Consider the following 21,376-nt stretch of genomic DNA (forward strand, 5'->3'; position numbering starts at 1 on the left):
AAACATGTGAAGGAGCTGATGGCAAGCTGTACACTGCAGGACAGGCATTCATGTCCAAGGATGGTTGCAACACCTGCATCTGTGGTCCAGCCTTGGCCACTGTCTGTACCAAAATGGCATGTCTACCCCCAGACATAGGGAAGTAGGAACCAATACTTTTGTATACAAAACATGTTCCTAATAAAACTAATCGTATTTTGGAAAAACACAAATTGTCTCACAAATATTATCCTCCGTCAGGATTCTTAGGTTACTTGAACCACATCAACCCCATGCTTGGCATACGAGGCGTCTAGTTGATGATAGTCTGTGTCACGTGTGTCGATGGAGGAGGAGAGTCTGGTGGTTGAGGTCACTGGTGACAGGAACATTTTATCTAATACATCATTTCGACCCTAACTTCATAAACGTTCTAGATATGTGTGAGAATGGGCCCTATTCTATCAATCAGATTGTTTTGCTAAGAAATTGTGCACAAACTATTAAAGGACTTATATAATCAATGTTAAAATTTCCAATGGAATTTCATGAATCTGTCTGATATGCAAATATACCAATTTGTGTCGTATTTGTATACTATCTCTGTATTCCCGGATGCTGCATATCCGTTACAGTGCAACGAAGTTCATGTCGGACTTGATAGTAAGTGAAGAACTGATAGGTTAAGTTCGCTCTTCTCTGGTTACGTGGTCAATCCTTGGCAGCTAATGCTTGCATCTACACAGTTATTTCTTAGATCTGACAAATAAGTTATTTCAATTCTCATTTTGGGACAGTTATAATCTCAGACTATTATTTTGATAAATTATTAATGAGCTCCGCTGCATTTTAATAAGGTATAAATAATTACCGTCTCTACATGGTTGATGACAGCCGCAACGTTAAGTCTAACTCACTATTTAACTCATCACGGATACATTGGCAGATGTGTTCATCAGTCCTGCGTGAATGACATGTCTGTCTTAAGCCCGAGTTAACAGTTATGTTATGAGTCATTTTGAACACCTCCACATTCACTGCAAACAAAAGAATATAAATTAACCATTGATGGATTTGTCAACAGCAGATCATGTGTAAGTTCATCAACACTCACTCAAATGTCATTTTACAAAGTGTGACACTGATATAATACAAACACAATTCATGTTGACATTTTTCACAACATACAAAGGTTTTCATGATGTCTATGATTCGTTTATAGCCTTTCGCTTTTATTGCCACTTAGAACTAGCTTGGAAAATGTATAAAACTTGTTTAACATTAACCCTTCTTGACACCTGAAAGGCACAGAGGCCCAAACATCAATACACTTTCGAAGTCAAATTGGCTGTTATCGCTATTATAGGTTTTTGCGACCTAAAGGGCTTACAAAACCTTCACATCTCATTCAAACGTGTTGGTATCGTGTCCCTAGAGACGTGGTTGTGTCGAAAGAAAACGCATTATTCAGAAAAGACAAAGTCCTGTTGGAAATACGAAATAAACATGCTTTCTTCCAAATATTTTCCCCCGACAAACTTCTGCTTAACCGGTATTTCGTAAGATCTACCCACCCAGAGCTTAGAATGGAATCAATTACGCAAGTAGAATCTATTTTTGTAATGACAGTCAGGACAAAGCACGAGAGTTGTCATATCGGAATATTGACAGCACAAAGTGATGACTTTTTATGCGTATGTCACATAATCAATTATGTAATAACTTTCAGTGCCGTGATTGACATGGATATTTAGATAAACTCCCGCTCCAGCAAATCACATCTATCATGACTGACAGAGTACGGTGTTTTTTCTGTCACATGCCAGTGACCTGTGTTATGTTACTTGTGCGTTTATCAAAAAGTTGTGTTCGTGTATAACCTGCATCGAAATGAAATCTATAAACATGGATAAAAACAAATAAGAAACTGAATAATACAGAACCTTTTGATATTTTCTGGTTTGGGGACATACATATTCAGTCCCATAATAAGTCTTTTCCATAATATTACAATAATACAGAATTTTAACAAATATGTCCTATACATGTACAAAGAAAATTTACATCAATAATATGATAACGCAATGCCATTCAAAATATTAGAATATATGAGCAAAAAACCAATTTCATAATCATAGGAGTCTGTTGTGCGAGTCAGACTGTATCACTATCTTGTCTTTATAAATCACAACTAATTCGTGGTGAAACAAACACATGTAAAGGCGAGTCAAATGTTCAACTGAATAACTGAATTTTTGTACAATTCAAAATAAGGTATTTCATCAGACATAATCTTGTTCATTGATGCGTCACATTTGGAAATGTCCTCTGCGTGTATACCATAAGGCCTTGAAACAGCATGCTAGATTATACCTAAATATTGGGAAATGTAGATACCAAAGACGGGGGCTACTGCGATATTGCGCGACATAAAGTGAAAGTTGACTTTTGGAAAATGGATGCTATCCCACTTATCATGGAGTCTTTTGGATATTTAACAGCCACTCTGTATCGTTACTTAACAGCCACTCTGTATCGTTATTCCTAGATCGATATAATTGTGAAACAAATGAGGTGGTTTAACTTGTCTACATGTATATTCATGTCCCACTGATCAAGGAATAAGGTTTATCGTGTGGGATAGTAGTGTACAAAGTTGAAAATTCAACTTTTACGGTTAATCTTTAAAACATGGATTTGTTCTGTGTATATCTCTTTGTATGGCATTTTATGGAGCTTTGGTATATCCAGTCCAAAATGGGAATCGACTTTCTTCATATTTTAGAGTCAAGCCAAACGTTGATAGTACTGATTAGTGGTTTGGGCAGATTTTGCACCCAATTATCATACTGGCCTTAATTGTGGGATTATTTGATATGCTAGTGGTACTTATAGCCAGCTTTCTTTCGTCAAACAGTTATTGAGGTGATGTTTACACAAGGGATATGTTATTTGAGGTCCTGGCGATGGGAACAACTGCAAATACTTTATATAGGGCAGTCCGACTTTCAATGACATCTGTCTGGGACAAAATGAATTTATTCCAATTTCTTTCTGATTAAGTTTGTGCATTCTACCACTGACATTATAACAACATCACGCACTCCGACTTACACCACAACAAACGACATTTAACAGATTCTCATTTTTTTTATTTGATTTGACAAAGGTTGTAATTGTCAACAAAACGAAGTCACTTGTGATTTAATGAACAAGACGCTGAATGCAGTGTAATGAGTCTTGGCAGTCACAAGTAGTAGAGTATACATCATGAGCTGTAAAGTCCACGTTCTGCAACATTCTCCTATTATTAAAAATCTTTGGTGAAATGGTGTTTATACAGGAAAATGAAACAGTTTGTGGTGATGATATACTGTTATCGATTTTGTTTAATGGCAAGGATAATGGTATCTGTATTTTTTGTTTTCTGTTTATTCTGTTTGTTAGTGTATGTAATTACAGCTGTGTTTTTCTTTGTAAGTACAGCAAGGATAATTGACTTTTGATGGACGCCGTATTCAAAGTGTAAATGGTACAATAACCACGAAAGCTGCTTAAATTACCCAGTACAGTTAGTTCACTTATAATAAACTGACCAATAAAAAAATAAATACGCTGCTCACCAATCCATATGCTAAAGGTTTTAGTTGGACAGTTAATTACTTTTGATAAGTTTCAATTTATACTTTCTTCATTCAGAAATAATTAACACCTACATAACCGTAAACTAAATGTTTGAGAAAAATGGATGTTTCTGTCAGATAGAGTTAGCATAACAGATTGTCCGAGTTGTTTAACTGTTTGGTCAACGTTTGTCCTCACACTGATCAGTACTGACATTACTGATAGAATATATACTACAGAATTATTGTCTGACTGGAACTCATTCAAGATAACGGACAAAGACATCTTTTATCATCATTGACACAGACATGCACTTGTAGGAAGACATGTAATCGTTAAAATTGTTTATATACCACATAAAATATCTGAGAAATAATTCATTGTTTGGCTAGAACTCATTGAAGTTGATGTTGTAAAGAAAGAGTTGTTAAGTTTAATACACTGTCAACAAAATCTGATTTGAAGGATTACTTGTAATTTACAGTAATTCTAAAACATACCCTAATAAAATTCAAAAATTGCGCATTTGGCTACTGTTTAAAGACAATACTACCCTGAATAATTTTAAGCTCACGTATATGACAGAATGAACTCTGTAACGATTTGACATAGGTTGGTGATGAACATTAACGTTATGTTATATCTTGACCTTCACGAGAAACGCAAGCCATGCAGAACTGAAAGCAAACTTTTTCGTTGTAGACAACGTTCTGCTAAGTTTTCTGCGTCACATTACCACGATTTTTCAAAACCAACCTTTCAATATATGTTTTTGTCATTCATACTATTTACTACATCCACTTCGGATATATTTTTTCTGTTTCTATTTTCTTTCTATTTTATGTTTAATATCACATCAGATTTGATCACTAGATAATTATTAAGTTTCAAATCCAGTATAGCTTTATATTCAGTCTGGGGTGAGTTCAGCTTCTCAGTACATGTACAATATATACCACAAGCTAATCAAATTCAAACAACAGTTCCTCACCTCGTCTATCAAAAGCAAATACAATAAATAAACTATGACATCTAAGAAAGTTTCGGCCGCACCGGTGACACGATGTGCAGAATTGCGTCCATTTGGCACGCCAGAAACATTTAATTGGGGGTTCCAGTCCCAGATTCGGTCTGATAACGCTTTTAGGTGCCTGTTCCACTGCTCCTGGCCTTTCGTCCCACATCAAGATTATGAACTGAAACACAATAATAAATATAATCAGCAGTAAAGCAATATCATTCTCACCTATAGACATTTCAGCATGATGTGATATGTTTTAACTTCCTTTTAATGTATATAGACCGTCTTTAGTCTGGTTGTAGAACTTGGTCACCTGACAATTATGAGGCAGGCTTTGAAACACCAGTTTTAAACATTATCTACAACCTGTTAGACCTATAGGCCAAGGTGCGCTGTCAGTGCGTCCATTAATATTGGAGGTAACATTGTTGGTATGGTCTTATCGTGTTGGGAGTGGCCTCTTATCTATTTTAGTCCACAAGTGCTGTCACACTTCTTTTGATCTCTTTCTAATACGAAAGAAGATCTAAGTCAAAATGAAACTGTGCGTCCTTCTTTTTTCTCTTTTCATTCTATCAACCTGCCAATCGGGTGAGTTATATTTTCTTTTGTCTTATTAATGGGGGGGGGGGGGGGGGGGGGGGGTTAGCGTCGCGTCCAAGATTATTGCACTTATATAGCGACGTGCATGCACGTATATGTATGTGTGTGGCTGCTTGTACTAGTCCGGACTGATGCCGATTTATAGTGCCAGTACACTGAGATACCATGCCGCAGTTTAACATGAATACCCCACTCAGACACAGTATACTGACTCCGAGTCGACCAGTCCTTAATGCCGAGCGCCAGACAGGGTAACAACAAGTACCATCTTTTAACGTCTTTTGGTATGACGCGGTCGGGGATCGAACCCCGGACCTTCCGCTCTCCGGAAGACCACGGAGGCGGTGCTTCACTTATTAAGACAGCACATCCTTAGTATTAACATACCAATTACTGTTAATGTGCTCTAGTATGCCCCTGTTGCAAAGGGTGAGTAGAAAACACATAAATATGTTCTACCATTCCGTTTTTCTCTGTTTAATGAAGATTTCTTCTTGACATTTCCAGCTGCAAGTGATGGCACCTGCACAGTTGAAGGAAATATCTACAACGCCGGGCAGTCTTTTCCTTCGCCCGATGGTTGCAATACATGTTTCTGTATGAAAGATGGAACCTACGGTTGTACCAAGATAGGATGCATTAATGTTGGATAACTGAGGCCATACATTTTATGTACCCAAGGTGTTACACGTCAAAAATAAATTTAAACTGGCGAGAATGTTCTATTGTACTATTCTTGTTCTTTTCTTTTGTACCGGCAGGTATGTACATGTTTGCACAGACAATTAACTTACGTCCAATTACTAAGCTTGATTAAATATGTATCTTGTACATTGTACAAGTTCCCTATTGATGCACTAATAATTTGTTTCCATCATGTTTTATGATCTCGATTTAGATAATTTTCTGACACACAAACATGAACCGTGCTGATATATATAAAAGAAACTTCATACTGTAACCAGCGCGTATGTCTACTGCTACTCGCTCCACATAATACCGATCCTATCATCCTCTTCATTAAAGCTAGAAATAGAATAAGCTGTTCTAAGCAATTGGATGAAAATCTAGACTATTTATTGGTAAGTGTCAGAATCAATCACATCCACCCCTATATATATGATCACACATGCGTGTAATAGAATTGTTGCCTAACGTTCTGCATTATAATGGTGGAAAAATGTAAAATCCTTAGTCAACTCTGCTTTTATTAGAGATTTCATATGATTATGAAAAGGGTTTTGTCGCGATTATTAAGGTGTAGCCAACTTCGTATATATGTCACAAGAAATTAAAGTAAAGTAACAGCTGACACATTCTGTAGCCTTAACGCAATAATCACAGTCGCTGATAGCCTGAAGCAGGAAGGCGCTCTAAGTATGTAAATGTAAATTGCGTTTAATACGCAAGCGAACAGACTAAATATAGATACAGGTCCTCACAATTTCCATCATAATATTTCAATATAATCAGTTGATGGAAGTCGAAGAACATCAGAAGCTTCAAATGAAAACTACTGAATTCAGAAGAGTTCAGATTTTGTGCAATGTCTCTACATACGGATTGGAAAAGAATACTTGACTTTGTCTGTGACTGTAACTTGTTTTGGCAAGTCTATAAGATAATTCAGATCACATTGTTAACTTAGTTGTTGAAGGTTTCGGCCTAAGGTTTCTTTACTTTTTGTCAATGAATTTAAGGTGTTGTCCAATAAAAGCATTCACATAACCGTAAGAAATCTATGTTGAAAATCCTTGATATACTGTCCTCTTTTGAAACTTTATTGAAACGAGTGATGTATGTGTTTGTGCGCGCGTGCGTGCGTACGTACGTTCGTATGTATCTAAGTATGTATGTACGTATGTATGTATATATGTATGTATGTATGCATGCATGTGTTAACTAAAATTATTTCAATTGAGTGTAAATCTGTTATACCAATGTAGAACTTAAATGTAAGGTAGTGGACAAATAACTCGCCTTAAAGAGAAGTAGAAACTAGAATCCAATCACTTCAGCTTGCAAACAGTATGAAGACAGCTATCGTTTCGTTATTAAAAATGGATATGGCTTTATGGTTATGGTAAAGTCGCCGCGATTTGATGTGCAGAGTTGCGTCCCTTCGACACACCAGACACCTATGATTGTGGGTTCGAATCCCGGGTCGCCCCGATTAAGGTTCTAGGTTTGTTAGCACCATACCCGTGCTCGTGGGTTTCACCGAAGAGGTAAACGTCTGAGACCTGCATCACTTCGGGCTTTCCTTCAATGTTAAGTGGACACGCCGTGATATAACTGTAACACTGTTAAAAGCCCTATTAAACCCAACCCACTCACTATTGCACATCATTTTCGTTTTGCGGTAAACTGTTTTACTTCTAAAATCTAAACGAATAATCTACATTTAGTTTATCTAGGAATACAAGTATCTGTCAGTTTTAATAAATATATCATTCAGTTCACGTAGCCCTTATCATGCCACTTAACATTTACTTCTGAAAACTGTTTATGATAACTGGCTATTATGGAACTGCCCACGTCTATGTGAGCATACATGATGTACATCTCAAGGAGGTGCATTTGGCTTGATTCCAATTATTTCAATTGAATGTAAAATACGTGGTCTGTAAGACGGATGTAGAACTCTAACTTAAGGTAGTAGACAAATAAAGTTCTAGCGTAAGCCGCTGAAAAGAGAGTTGACGATTTCAAACAGTCGGTGCTTCATTAAACAAGGGCCAATTGAAGAAATATTTTGCACATTTATTCCTGATAGAAAAACTACACATAACCATATGTAAAATATCCTGATGTTATCAATCATACCAAGGTTACATATCGTACATAAAACTTGTAAATTTTCGTGAACTTACTCGAATTAAGTTATTGAATCGTTAAATTTGTTCAAATTGATTTCAATAATCTTATCGCCGTTATCTTACTTTTAACTGAGTATAAAGTCATATTTTCTTATCGGCAATACCAGAATAAACACTACTCTCCACTGAAATGAAATAACAATGTGACTTTGACCATATAATTAGCGTATTATTAAATCCGTTTGACCGTGTATGGTCCTGGACCCGGAAACGGTGGATGGTGAATCAACATGCCACATACAGGTTTCTCGGTATCTTTTATTTAAACTTTGTTGGGTGGTTCTCACCAATTAAATAATGTGTAATTAGTCTGGCGGGACTTTCCAGGTTTGTTGTAGTTGATAACGTGTGTGACAGTGACGCTCATGCATGTCCCTAAAGGAACATGAACCAATGTCAACTATGGTTAACAGGTTGTCGTCCATCTACAAAAATTCGAAATAAATGCAGATCTTCACCAGCCTTGTATCTGACATCCTTGATCATTTGATGATTTTCTGAATATCCACTCAGTCTAGCTCCTTATCATGTTCCATGTCTATCAGCATTCTAGGTGGAGTGAACAGAAATGTCTCTGTAAACATGATTACCGTGCCAGGTGTATTTCAGCCACACCACATAACTGTATGTCACATAATGTGGTTTATTTTGCGCATCCATGTACTGCTGCAAGTATGTTTTTCCTCTTGTATGCAATCACACTTTCCTCAATTGGTGTGTCACACGTTCCTCTGTTGGTGTGTATAAAAGTGTCCATGCCATCATAAAACAAGAATTACATGATAAAGACATAAAAAAACATATATTTCATTCGTTAAATGCTCTTCATTTAAGTGCTTGAAATTTTCAGTGTCATAAAGTATTGTTTGAAACTTTCATTAGGGTTTTTCTTTGATGGACCAACGTCATTTGAACCATCTGACAAGTTAGACAGAATCATAACTTTAAAAGCCCTCATTTCTGAGGTGTCCATATTTTTCAGGGGGAAAAAAAATCTATTTAGGATAAAACAGAACCCGTCTATCTGTTTGGTTACGTAAACAAATACTCGTTTAAAATGTGAAATGGAACTTTACAGACGAGATTTTTATCTCATCGTTCCACGACATCAATTTGAAATTTGGTGATTTTTTACCTGGAATTGTTTGTGATTTTTTCCCTAAACCGGCATGTGATTTTGTATCCAGAATAATGTTGTATTAGTTTCAAAGTATAACGTGTCGATTCCCAAACTGAAAGAAAAAGGGCTATCCCAGAAATCTGTACGTAAAACAACTTGGTGTGGAACAAACAAACAATCTACAAATTTCATAAAACTAACAACTGTATAACCAAATTAACTAGGTTAACAAATCAGCACAAATGATAGGTGGTGATAGTAAAAGTCAATGATAATAAAATACATATTCACCAAGCAGCGACAGTGGTCAAGCTTCCGAGATGGGACCAGGTAGGGAAGCAGAGGCGATGAGCGATCCTCACACGGAAGCCGGTCTTGATGTGATGAAATGTGTGAAAGATGAGGCAGGCACGCTCTTGTTCCACTATATATATATACAGTCTAACTCGATTCTGGAAATGTCTACACAGTGCCCTCACCAGTCTAGCGGCACTAGAACTTAACAGAATATTCCACCTAAGTCCACGTTATGCCGGAGGTTTACACGCCACACCAGCACCCTGCTATAGTAACTTCCTGCTGACATCAAATGGTACTACATTCCTGACGACAAATCATTGTCCAGACACAATGCAATGAGCGTCTTTACAATTTCAACAGAAATGGTGTAACACAGCCACAATTATTGTTCAACAATAAAATAAACTGCCATTTAACACTATCCCGTTTGGAGAAGGAAAGTTTGAACAAAGTGAGACGTTTCTTTGCTAATAAACTGATGAAAAGCTGCTGAGTACAGTACATAATAATAAACATTATACATGATAAATAAGAGACAAATGCAAATCACGTTTGTAGTCAGAAATGATCACATGCAACCAACTCGAGATAATGCATCAGCAATAACATTGCTTGATGTATAAATCAAATTCTTGCAAAGACAGGCTCCAGCGCATCAGGCGTTGTTTTTTTGTGTTCATTTCATTAAGAAAAGTCCGTGGATTGTGATCAGTGTACACTTGAAAAAGAAATATAGAAATACACTTCCAATATTTTGCAAAGCTAACAATAGAGCAAAAGTTTCGTTTTCAATAGTGATGTTTCTCGAATTTTCGTGAATAATAACAAACAGGATGATGAAAACCTGATTCATCTTCCTGCAACAGGACAGCTCTAGCATCAATGCCACTAGCATCTACTGCCAATTACAAAGATCTTTCAAAACGTGATGCTTGGAAAAAAGGAGAATTCATGAGCTTGGCTTTAATTTTCTCAAAAGCACCCAGACAATTGCTGTCCCAAACAAATTTCACCTTTTTCACAGCAAACTAGTGAGAGGGGCTACCACATGTGAGAATGTTTTGACAATATTCATGGTAGTAACCAGCATACCCAGAAGTTCCTCTTTGTTTTGTGGAACTTGTCATTTTGATATAGCTTCCCATTTTCCTTGTACGGCCTATGACATGACCTAAAATTTGTACATGTGCCTATGCAAATTCACTTTTGACTGAATTAATAGTCTACTTGGCTTCATTGAGTCTCCTGAAGAGGGCAAGGATCCTCTTCAGGTGCGGTTCCCCTCCATGGAATGATTTATGACATCGTCAACGTAGGCTTCGACCCCCTCAAGATTGGCTGTAATGTCATTGTCCAAGCTTCATTGGATTCATTACGGGCACAGCATCATCTACATTTGCATCATGACACACCAAATCTGTACGACCAGGTACATCCGTGAACAAGTGAGCAGAATCTTGAATTAATTCTGACACCTGAGCCTTTTGCTCAGATGACAATTAAATTACCTAACTTAGCATCCAAGTTAGCTAAAACTTCGGGATTGTTTACTTTAGGTCTAGCATAGTCAGCAAAGCCATCAAACTTGACAAAGTCACAATTCTCATCAGTATCCGGTCTGATGAAGTATCAACAGGTGAAACAGTGGAAACACACTGAGTAGGTACATTGTCATTTTCTAATCACTTTCTAATCACATTGACATGACAAAGCTGTGTCTTTTTACGACGACCTGGTGTTTATATAACATAGTCAGTATCGCTGATTTTTCTGTCAATAACATACGGAATGTGGTACCTAGCACGTAGTGGTTGACTGGGATTGGCAAAAATACTGAGGCTTTATCGCCAGGACTGAACTTTCTCTCTTGAGACTTTTTGTTATAATGTACTTTCATATTGTCCTGGGATTTTCTGATTAGGTTTGCCATTTGTCATTTGACACACATGGAATGTTTTGCAAAATCCAGCCACAACGTTCTGCAAATTAGGCCATAAAGAAATGGGACAGAATTTTGTCAGAAGTTTTGTTTACACCTGAATGGCCTGCCAAATGTGTTTCATGAGCCGAACTCAAAACTTACTTTCGATATGCATGTGGAAGAACAATTTGATGGAAAATTTCCTTATCAAAATGCTATCCTTTTAATAATAGAAAACTGGAACCTTCTCAGCTTCTTCCAAAGAGAGTGCCCTGTGGCAAGAACTTTGAGTTCTGGGTCATCCCCTGTAATTTAACTAACTTCTCCCTATCCAGAACTGAAATGCTAGGCTCAAGACAAACATCAGGATCAGCCAACTACCTCCTCCCCCTCCCCCTCCTCCCGCCCCCCCTGCCAAATCATTCCCAATGAGCAAGTAAACACCTTTAACAGGTAGAGTTTCTACAACTCATACCTTGACTAACCCAAACACCAACTCTGTCTTCAAATTCACTAGAATGAGGGATACACTGCTAAAACCACATAATAACCCTCAAACAAAACTCAGATCTAGAGTTCGCTGATGACTCCTCAGAAAGTGCCAAAATACCATCCAAAATTAGAGCTTGAAGAGCACCAGTATCCCTCAGAACGGTAATGGGCTTAACGTTGGAACTGTCACCTTTAGCTGACAAAACAACCCTTACTAACAAAATGTAAGTACTCCTCTCTCACAACAACAGACTTTATCATCGGGCCTACAACAACTCCTCGTTAGCCAAACCACAAAAAAAGGCTGTGACATGACATGTGAAATTATATGCCCTGGTTTGCGGCAATATCTACAAGTAGGCTCTAACGAAAATCGAGAAGTATTTTTAGAACCAACTGGAGTAGAACTTGACTTTTTCTCAATCAGAACCAGACTTTTGAGAACTAGAGGGGATGAACTATTCTTTCCTGATTTGTAACCCTGCCTGTAAAACCGTGACTGCTTAAAACTAACCCTAACCGAATGTCCGTTGACACACACACACACTGCCTAAAATGCTCCATCAAAACCAACTGCCTCAAACTATGAACATCACTGTGGACCTCCTTTGATGTCCACCACCTATCTAACAGAGTTTCTTTCTCCTTGCAAACTCAACAAAAGGAGAACCATCCCTTTTCTTAGCAGACGTAGCAGGCCTGTAAACTTCAGGAACAAATTCATAAGCTTTCAGACCCGTGAAGACTCCGCGGTAGAATAGTTTTTCAGCAACCCATGCTTGCCGTAAAAGGTGACTATTCTTGTCGTAAAAGGTGACTAACGGGATCGGGTGGTCAGACTCGCTGACTTGGTTGATGCATGTCATCGATCCAACTTGCGTGGATCGATGCTCATGATATTAATCACTGGATTGTCTGGTCCAGACTCGATTATTTACAGACCACCGTCATATAGATGGAACATTGCTGAGTGCGGCGTTAAACAATAAACCAACCAACCAAATCATAAGCTTTCAAAATCTCAACTTGAACAACCTGATAATCAGAACTCCAATCAGTGGGTACGGCAGGAAAAGTAGTTCCTTTCCTTTATATTATCACTTTCCTATCAAAACAATACAAATAACTCAGGTTTAACCAATTAAACTGGTCACTTATTCAGCGACAAGATGTCACTTTCCTTTCAAGACCAAGTAATCAACTTGAGTTTTGCAAATGTGGACAGACCTCACTCAAGGACCAGAACTACAGTTAGTCATATTATGAACTTGATTAAATGTTTTATCATAATATTCTGTTACATGAAGACTTACTACATAGTAAACAGGTGACGATAAAAAGTAAATTATGTAATTTCTTTTGAATTTCAAAGTCTTTCGGAAGTTTCTTGATGATAGCTTACAACTTTGACATATATTGACACGATGACACGGTGACACGATGCTTCCCGTTTTTCGTGTTTTTTTATTATTGTTCGTAATCTGCATTTATTTGCTATTGAATCGTTTACGTAGAATGTATATCAGTTTCTTCATTCTTCATTAGTCAACTAAACAAAACGTGAGTTAGACCACGTCCAAACGTGTCACTCACGCTTGTCAACAGCATGTCAATGTCCGAAAATTTATCAAACGAAATCATTGGCAAACTCGATAAAAATTTAATATTTACAAAGATTTAACGTCCTTGTAAATAATTCTAGAAAATTCATTTAGATATGTAAGGGTTGTGAGAATAACGGGATCACGATGTATCCCGGCATTGTTTGTTTACCGCCGTTGCCATGATCGTACAACTTTCATCCAATCGACGATGTTACGATTCAGATTGTTTTTGTTTATAATTAGATATAGCGAAAGTTGCTAATTTTAGAAATTAAGGAACTTGAGTGTTTTCTTCTCATCAGGTAATACAATTATGATCGAATGAAAAATGATCAAATGATAAAGAAAATATGGACTGCATGCCGCTAAACGTGTAGTGTCAAAAGCCAACAATGGCCGTTTCAGTTGTGTGCCGAGACATGTGGCCGATATGATCTTAACTCGCGAACTTTTCTTCTTGAAAATAAATAATCTTCTGAAAGTTTTGAATAGTTTGCAAGCTGAGAATGTATGTTGGCTGGAATTCATCGAAGTTGATGCCTATGAAGAAAGTTATGTTACGTCTTATGTATCGTCCACAAAATCAGATATAAATCCCGTTCCCGTTATTCTCTCAAATGCCTGACTGAAATATGTTTATTTCTTACTTGAGTATCACAGTGATTCTAAAACACACACTCACAAAATTTACAGGTTGCGCGTATGACTGCTATTTAAAGACATACTGCCCTGAACAATTCTCAGGTCAGGTATTTGACAATTGTCTACAGAATGAACTCCTTAACAATTTGACATAGGCTAATGATCAACATTAACATTATGTCATATTTTCACATTCATAAGAAACGAAAGCTGAAATGAAAGCAAACTTTTTCGCTGTGATTCCGGAGTCACATTGCCACGATTTCAGTCCATTCAACCCTTCAGTCAATGATTTGTCATTCATACTATTTACTAGTCTACAACCTATTCTGATATGTTTCTATTTTATCACATCAGATTTGATCACTAGATAATTATTAAGTTTCAGATCCTGTCAGTGTTAAAGATGTATCATGAAATGACTTTATGTGTATATTTATTTTCAAAATATTTTTTCCTGGAATTTGCCATAACTCTTACTACTTCCATCAGCTTTCTTGGGAAGAATAGCTTCATTCCCTTACGTTTGCAACCTCTGATACATGTCTGTTATACAACTTCTTCATGTATGTTAGAAAATCACACGTTAGTAGCACAACACTGACTTTCAGTCTGGGTTGAGTTCAGCTTTTCAGTACATGTATACTCACACGCAAAAGAAACACAAGTCGAGTATGCATTATACATGTTATTTATTTTCAACAGTAAAGAAAAGAAATATTAATAGGGCAAGATTGACAAAAAATTGACTGAAGACAGTATAATGGATTAAAAGGCAGATGACATAATTGTTTTTTTCAAATGTCAAGGGCTTACACAGTTTCGGGTCAATACCCAAAATGTCAGTCAATACCTGTTGTGACCACCATTAGCATTAATCACTGCCACACATCTCCCGTACATTGAGTGGATCAGATGATTTGTGAAGGCCCTAGGGATCCTCCTGCACACATCCAGGGATGTGTGCGTAGTTCATCGGCAGTTGTAGACGCCTTTGAACCTCATCCCACAACGTGGGGTCTGACCACTTGGTAGATATACCGTTGAGCAGTGACGCCGTGTCCCCGGCCTTGACCAACATTCAGAAAGCACATGGGTCCAAGTCTCGCATTAAGTCTAATCCCATATCATGGTCCACCCAATGGATCCCTTTCCACAACCTTTCTGTCAGCGAAACGATCACCTCGAGGCCGCCAAATTCTGACTCTTCCGTCTGACGGGCAACATCTTGGACAGACTCTCCAGCTTCGAAACGTCCGATAGCCTGGTTTCTCTGAATTTGAGTTAGGCGTGGCATTGTTGACCAAGGAGTGGTAGTTCCAAGAATCTGCCACAGTTTTATACCCACTACAGTTCGTGACAGTTCGTGCATTTCCGATTTCGCGAGAAATGGGTGCATGATACCCACATATTCATTGAAATGGTGCGTTTTGGCGATTCGTTTTTTATGTTGCGTTTTTACTCGGGGCTTCCAAAATGCAACCAAAAATATTGATAACACCATCAGGCTTCACTACATGCTAAAACTCGTATCAATTTATGGTTCCGTGTTTGTTACCTATTTGCTTAACACCACTTGCGTTTCTTTTGCGTGTGAGTATACATACCACATAAGCTGATACAATAAACTATGACCTATAAGACGTTTCGGCTGCACGTGTGACACATTTATCTAAAACGATGCAATTCGCTGTGCAGAATTGCGTCCATTAGGCGTACCAGAAACATTTGATCGGGGTTTTGAGTCCAAGATTCAGTCTGATAATGCTTTTAGGTGCCTGTTCCACTGCTCCTGGCCTTTTTCTCCCACATCAAGATTATGAACTGATATCCAATATAAATCGGCGGTAAATATTATTCTCACTTATAGACATTTCAGCATGATGTGATATGTTTTACCTTCCTTTTAATGTATACAGTCCCTCTTTAGTCTGGTTATCGAAACTCACCAATTGTGATGCAAGTTTCGAAACACCAGTTTTAACTCGTCATTATCTTCTACCTGTTGGACAAATAAGCAAAGCGCGCTGCAAATGCGTCCAATCACATTGGAGGTAACATTGTCGTTATGGTCTTATCGTGTTTGGAGTAACCTCTTATCTCATTTATTTGCTTTCACAATTATTTCTCAGCAAGTGCTGTTACACTTCTTTTGATACCCTTCTACTCAGAAAGAAGATCTAAGTCAGAATGAAACCCCGTGTCCTTTTTTCTCTTTTCATTCTATCAACCTGCCAATTGGGTGAGTTATATTTTCTTTTGTCCATCTTTCACTTATTAAGACAGCACATCCTTAGTATTAACATACCAATTACTGTTAATGTGCTCTAGCATGCCTCTGTTACAAAGGGTGAGTAGAAAACACATAAATATGGACTAGTATTTCGTTTTTCTCTGTTTAATGAGGATTTCTTCTTGACATTACCAGCTGCAAGTGATGGCACCTGCACAGTTGAAGGAAATGTCTACAAGGCCGGGGAGTCTTTTCCATCTCCCGATGGTTGCAATACATGCTTCTGTATGAAAGATGGAACCTACGGTTGTACCGAGATGGCATGCATTAATGTTGGATAAAATTTCATGTCCTCCAGTTGTTATACGTCAAAATATAATTTGATCTAGTGTGAAGGTTACATTGTTCTTGTTCTTTATTTTGTAACATAACATACACGTACCATAAGTACCGGAAAGTATGCACATGTTTGCACAGACAATTAACTTACGTCCAATTACTAAGCTTGATTAAATATGTATCTTGTACATTTCACAGTACTAATAACTTGTTTCCCTTCATGTTTTATGATCTCGATTTAGATAATTTTCTGACACACAAACATGAGCACTGCTGTTACATATTAAAGACACTTCATACTGTAACCAGCGCGTATGTCTACTGCTGCTCGCTCCACATAATACCGATCCTATCCTCCTCTTCATTAAAGCTGGAAATAGAATGAGCTGTTATAAGCAATTAGATGAAAATCTAGACTATTAATTGATACTTAACCGCAAACGAAACGTCACTCAAGTAACATTGCATGAAAAGTTACCATTTAAATATCTGGGTAATTTTCAAACTTTCTAAAATTTAACATTACCTTGTCCGTAAAAAATCAATTTGATGATACCCCAAAGCAGATGACAGTAAAACCGATCACCCAACCGCATCACAGCAACGGCCATTGTAACCCGATGCACGTGAGTTCTGTACAAATTGAAATGCACATGCGTTCTCCCATTTCTTGCCCTATAAAAATCCACCCAGATCGGATAACCTTCATTCGTTATTGAATTGCTACCACATGCCAAGATTGACAAGAAGTCAGCGACATCAAGCCCCTGGACGATAGCAAGATTGACAAACCGCAGATTTTAGAGAGACAGACACAGAGAGAGAGAGAGTCTGGCGACGCCGTGGGAAACGCTATTCGGATGCTTGTGTTGTTGAGAGAGACTCGTGGGGTGGTCCGAGCATCATGATCCTGGGTGGAATTGGTCTTGCACAGAGGGTCGGCCCTGTGGTTTTCCAGAATATTGTACAGGGAGCGGCAATCGTGTCACAGCAGCTGGGTACATTGATCAAGTCTTGAGACCACACGCCATACCTCATGTGGCACGTCGCCACAACCACTAGTCTCAGCATGGCGACGTCCGTTCCAACACTGCGAGAGCAACAAGAGACTTCCTCCAACAGAAAAGCATCAGAACGATGCAGTGGCCTGCCCTCGGTCCGGATTTAAATCCCATTGAGCACCTGGCGAGATTCAAAGACGGCTGAAAGACGTCCGACCAGGGCCGACAACTGCAGCTGAACTGCCTCAGACGTTCCTCCGAGTGTGGGCTCAGGTGCCTGTGTCCTTCATCAGCCTCCTTATCCATTCCATGTTTCACTTTAAGAACATTTGACACTATAATTCCAACCTTAATTGGAGATCAGTTTTGCCAAGTTTCATCTTTTTAATATGTTTACAGTGTTTGGACAAATAAGGTTTCTCATATATCTGTCCAAGGTGACGTTTCTTTTGCTGTTCAGTATATGTCCCAAGAAATTAAAGTAACAGCTGACACATTCTATAACCTTAACGCAGTAATCACAGTCGCTGATAGCCTAACGCTAAAATGAAACCGGAAGGCGCTCTTAGTATGTACATGTACAATGTGTTTAAGACGCAAACGAACAGAATATATAAAATGACAGGTCTTCACAAAATGAATTTTTATTGACAATTTCCATCATCATAATATTTCAATAATCAGTCGGTGGAAGTCGAAGAACACCATTAGCTACAAATGAAAACTACTGAATTCAGAATATTTTGTGCAATGTCTCCACATACGGATTGGAAAAGAATACTTGACTGTGTGTAACTGTAACTTGTTTTGGCAAGTCTATAAGACGCAGATAATTCAGATCACATTGTTAACTTAGTTCTTAAGTTCTAATTTGGGTCTAAAGTTATATTACATTTTGTCAATGAATTTCGACTGTTGTCCAATGAAATGAAAGAGACTAAACTATTTACATAATCATTGTTGAAATCAGCGCTAGTCCATTGTATGATTCCGTCATTATCATAAGCATGTATTTGTGATGATACCAGGTGTTTGCGAAAAGGTGGGCGTGCCCTGCCCCATCAGTAGCACCCGTCACAAACACATGGAAAGGCAAGTAATGTTGTTCGCCTAAAAGAACACGGGATCATATGGTAAAGACAAAATAGGAAATTTGGATTTATATGCATCAAGAAACAGATGAAGAAAGAAGGGAGTACAATTGTGTCCTTCCCAGCAAACAATTCTACGTTGTGACAACGTTGTGACAACGTTGACTTTTCGTTGCTACAACGTTGTGATGTAACGTTGTCACAACGTCAATCTGTAGACTCCCAGAATGGTTGCTACAACGTTGTGCGTATACCAAAATACAACCAAATCAAGACGTTGTCACAACATCCATTTTTTACGTTGCTACAACGTTGTGATGTAACGTTGTCACAACGTCAATCTGTAGACTCCCAGAATGGTTGCTACAACGTTGTGCGTTTACCAAAATACAACCAAATCAAGACGTTGTCACAACATCCATTTTTTACGTTGCTACAACGTTCATCCCAAACGTCGCGACAACGTAGGTATCGCATACATATGGCGACACTACAGACTTTGCAGCACGTTGTTGCAATGTCCGTGTCTTATTCCTCAATACCTCCCAGGCAGCCTGAAATGTTTGTACCAATCTAGTTAAGACATCAGGTACCAAGCAATACATTCTGCAAACTGAATTCACTTTAACCATATCCGTGAAACAGCAAGTCAATGAAATGCACTCTCTTTTGGCAGAGTTTGAAATACGGCCAAGATAAAAATCTAAATGTTTTAAATTACATGATTGTACAATTTGGTTATATATTTATTTTCCCAAACAGTTTTCAAGGCTATGTGCAAATTGTTCACAAATGTTTCAACACAATTAAAAGATATTTGATTTCCCCACGAATTTGCAAATTAAAAAACCATCAAACAATAAGCCCTGCACAAATTGAAACATTTAAATTTTCTTGGCCTTACCCCATACATTCAGCATTTAGAGCAACACTGTGACAAACAGAATAGTCTATGCATCTGATGTCCTAAGATCCATTTCCCAGCAACGAAATGACAATAGATATCTGGTTGAGGTGACCTTTATTTATTTATTAAATGACAAGTCAGAACTTGGGATGAGTGGCTGAGGAGCCTTTTCAGTCCTCAAATGAAAAGTCACAGGGATGATCTTCAACTGTATCCATAGTCTCTCCTTAAGCCTTGGTAACTGAATAAAAAATGACACAAATGTTATAAAATGGCAAGGCAAGGGACATATTTCTGACATAACAAAATAATGGTTGCATTCCCCAAATAATATTTTGATGTCTGATGTCAGTCTTTAAACAGTTAAAAACTGCTGAAAGTGCGAAGGCGCTGACAGTAATAACATGATGCTCTTGGATCATACATAAGCAGAAAAGCTTTTAGCACTGAATCATTGGTGTAACTTTATACCCCCGCCCTTTAGATTTTTGGTATAATTAAATAAGAATCATCTAAATTTTAATTCTTGAAGATGTTTGTATATATTATTGCATCATACATACCTTTCTGTCAGTGATGTACTTTAAACAAATATGCTCCCACAATACTGTTTTCTCCACCTAAAAGAAAAACAGAAACCACAAAGTATCACATTTTTAAATAAACCAGTACTGTATAGATAAATCACATTTACTTAGAGTATGATGTAACTAGTGGTAGTATTGGCAAATAGTTTTATCAGTCAACAGATCAACTGTAGTTATTCAAACGCAGTAACTTTACCTCTCTGCTGTACATCACAAACTAGTGATTCAAGTGAATATGTTGGCCAAGTTTCTAAAACCTTATTTGAAAAATATATACATAAATGAAAAATATATATTGCCAAATAAAATAAATAGTTCCCATATTTGAAGCATGAATGTTGAATATGAATTATGAATAGAAGTGTTAACACTTTGGGGTATTTATCCTAATTAAAATTGTGATTATTTTTTTAATACTAACCTTAATATTTTCCATATTAATATGCCAGGATAATTATATAGAATCTATGTTGTAATATTTACAAAGATAGATCTAGAAAACATGGGAAAATTAACAAAATGCAATAGCTTATACAATACCAGACGAAGTTGAAACAGCTCAGTAAATATTTATTTAAATTTATTTGTTACTACGTCTATTAACATAATACAGTTCAATATCGTTATATATAATTCTGTAGACCTAGTATGGTAGCCTATACGTGGCAACATATGGAGATCGAAAACCGAACGAATAGGGTTGCTATCAATTCCATTGTATTTTTCATTGGTGCACATTGGCTACACCTATCTCACCTTAATAATCAACAAACGATGACCAACTCACTGACAATATATGGTGATATTTAACTTTTAACTATCGACTAGCTTATCATCACCAATATGACAATACCGCAAACACCCCGTTATAGCGCGCGACGAGAGACTCGTTTTACTATTGCTCGTTTTCATTAGAAGGGAGTCGGACATATATCTAGTTATCGGAAAATGATGAATTGATTCTTTTTTTGCAAATAATAAAATTACACCATGATAAGAGCCTTGCTAAAATAAAATGTATAGTCAGCACCAA

The 21,376-nt window shown here is 37.5% G+C and overlaps 1 long non-coding RNA gene across 1 annotated transcript; it reads left to right on the top strand.

The window, feature by feature from the left end:
• Window positions 1-4,907: 4,907 nt before the first annotated feature.
• Window positions 4,908-5,945, top strand: LOC139464983 (uncharacterized). Its single transcript, XR_011653139.1, has 2 exons — window positions 4,908-5,215; window positions 5,735-5,945. It is a non-coding gene; the product is annotated as an uncharacterized lncRNA (long non-coding RNA).
• The last annotated feature ends 15,431 nt before the right edge of the window (window positions 5,946-21,376 follow it).

Source organism: Haliotis cracherodii, unplaced genomic scaffold (assembly GCF_022045235.1).
Source record: "Haliotis cracherodii isolate W230 unplaced genomic scaffold, xgHalCrac1.p SCAF_1, whole genome shotgun sequence".
NCBI lineage: Eukaryota > Metazoa > Mollusca > Gastropoda > Lepetellida > Haliotidae > Haliotis > Haliotis cracherodii.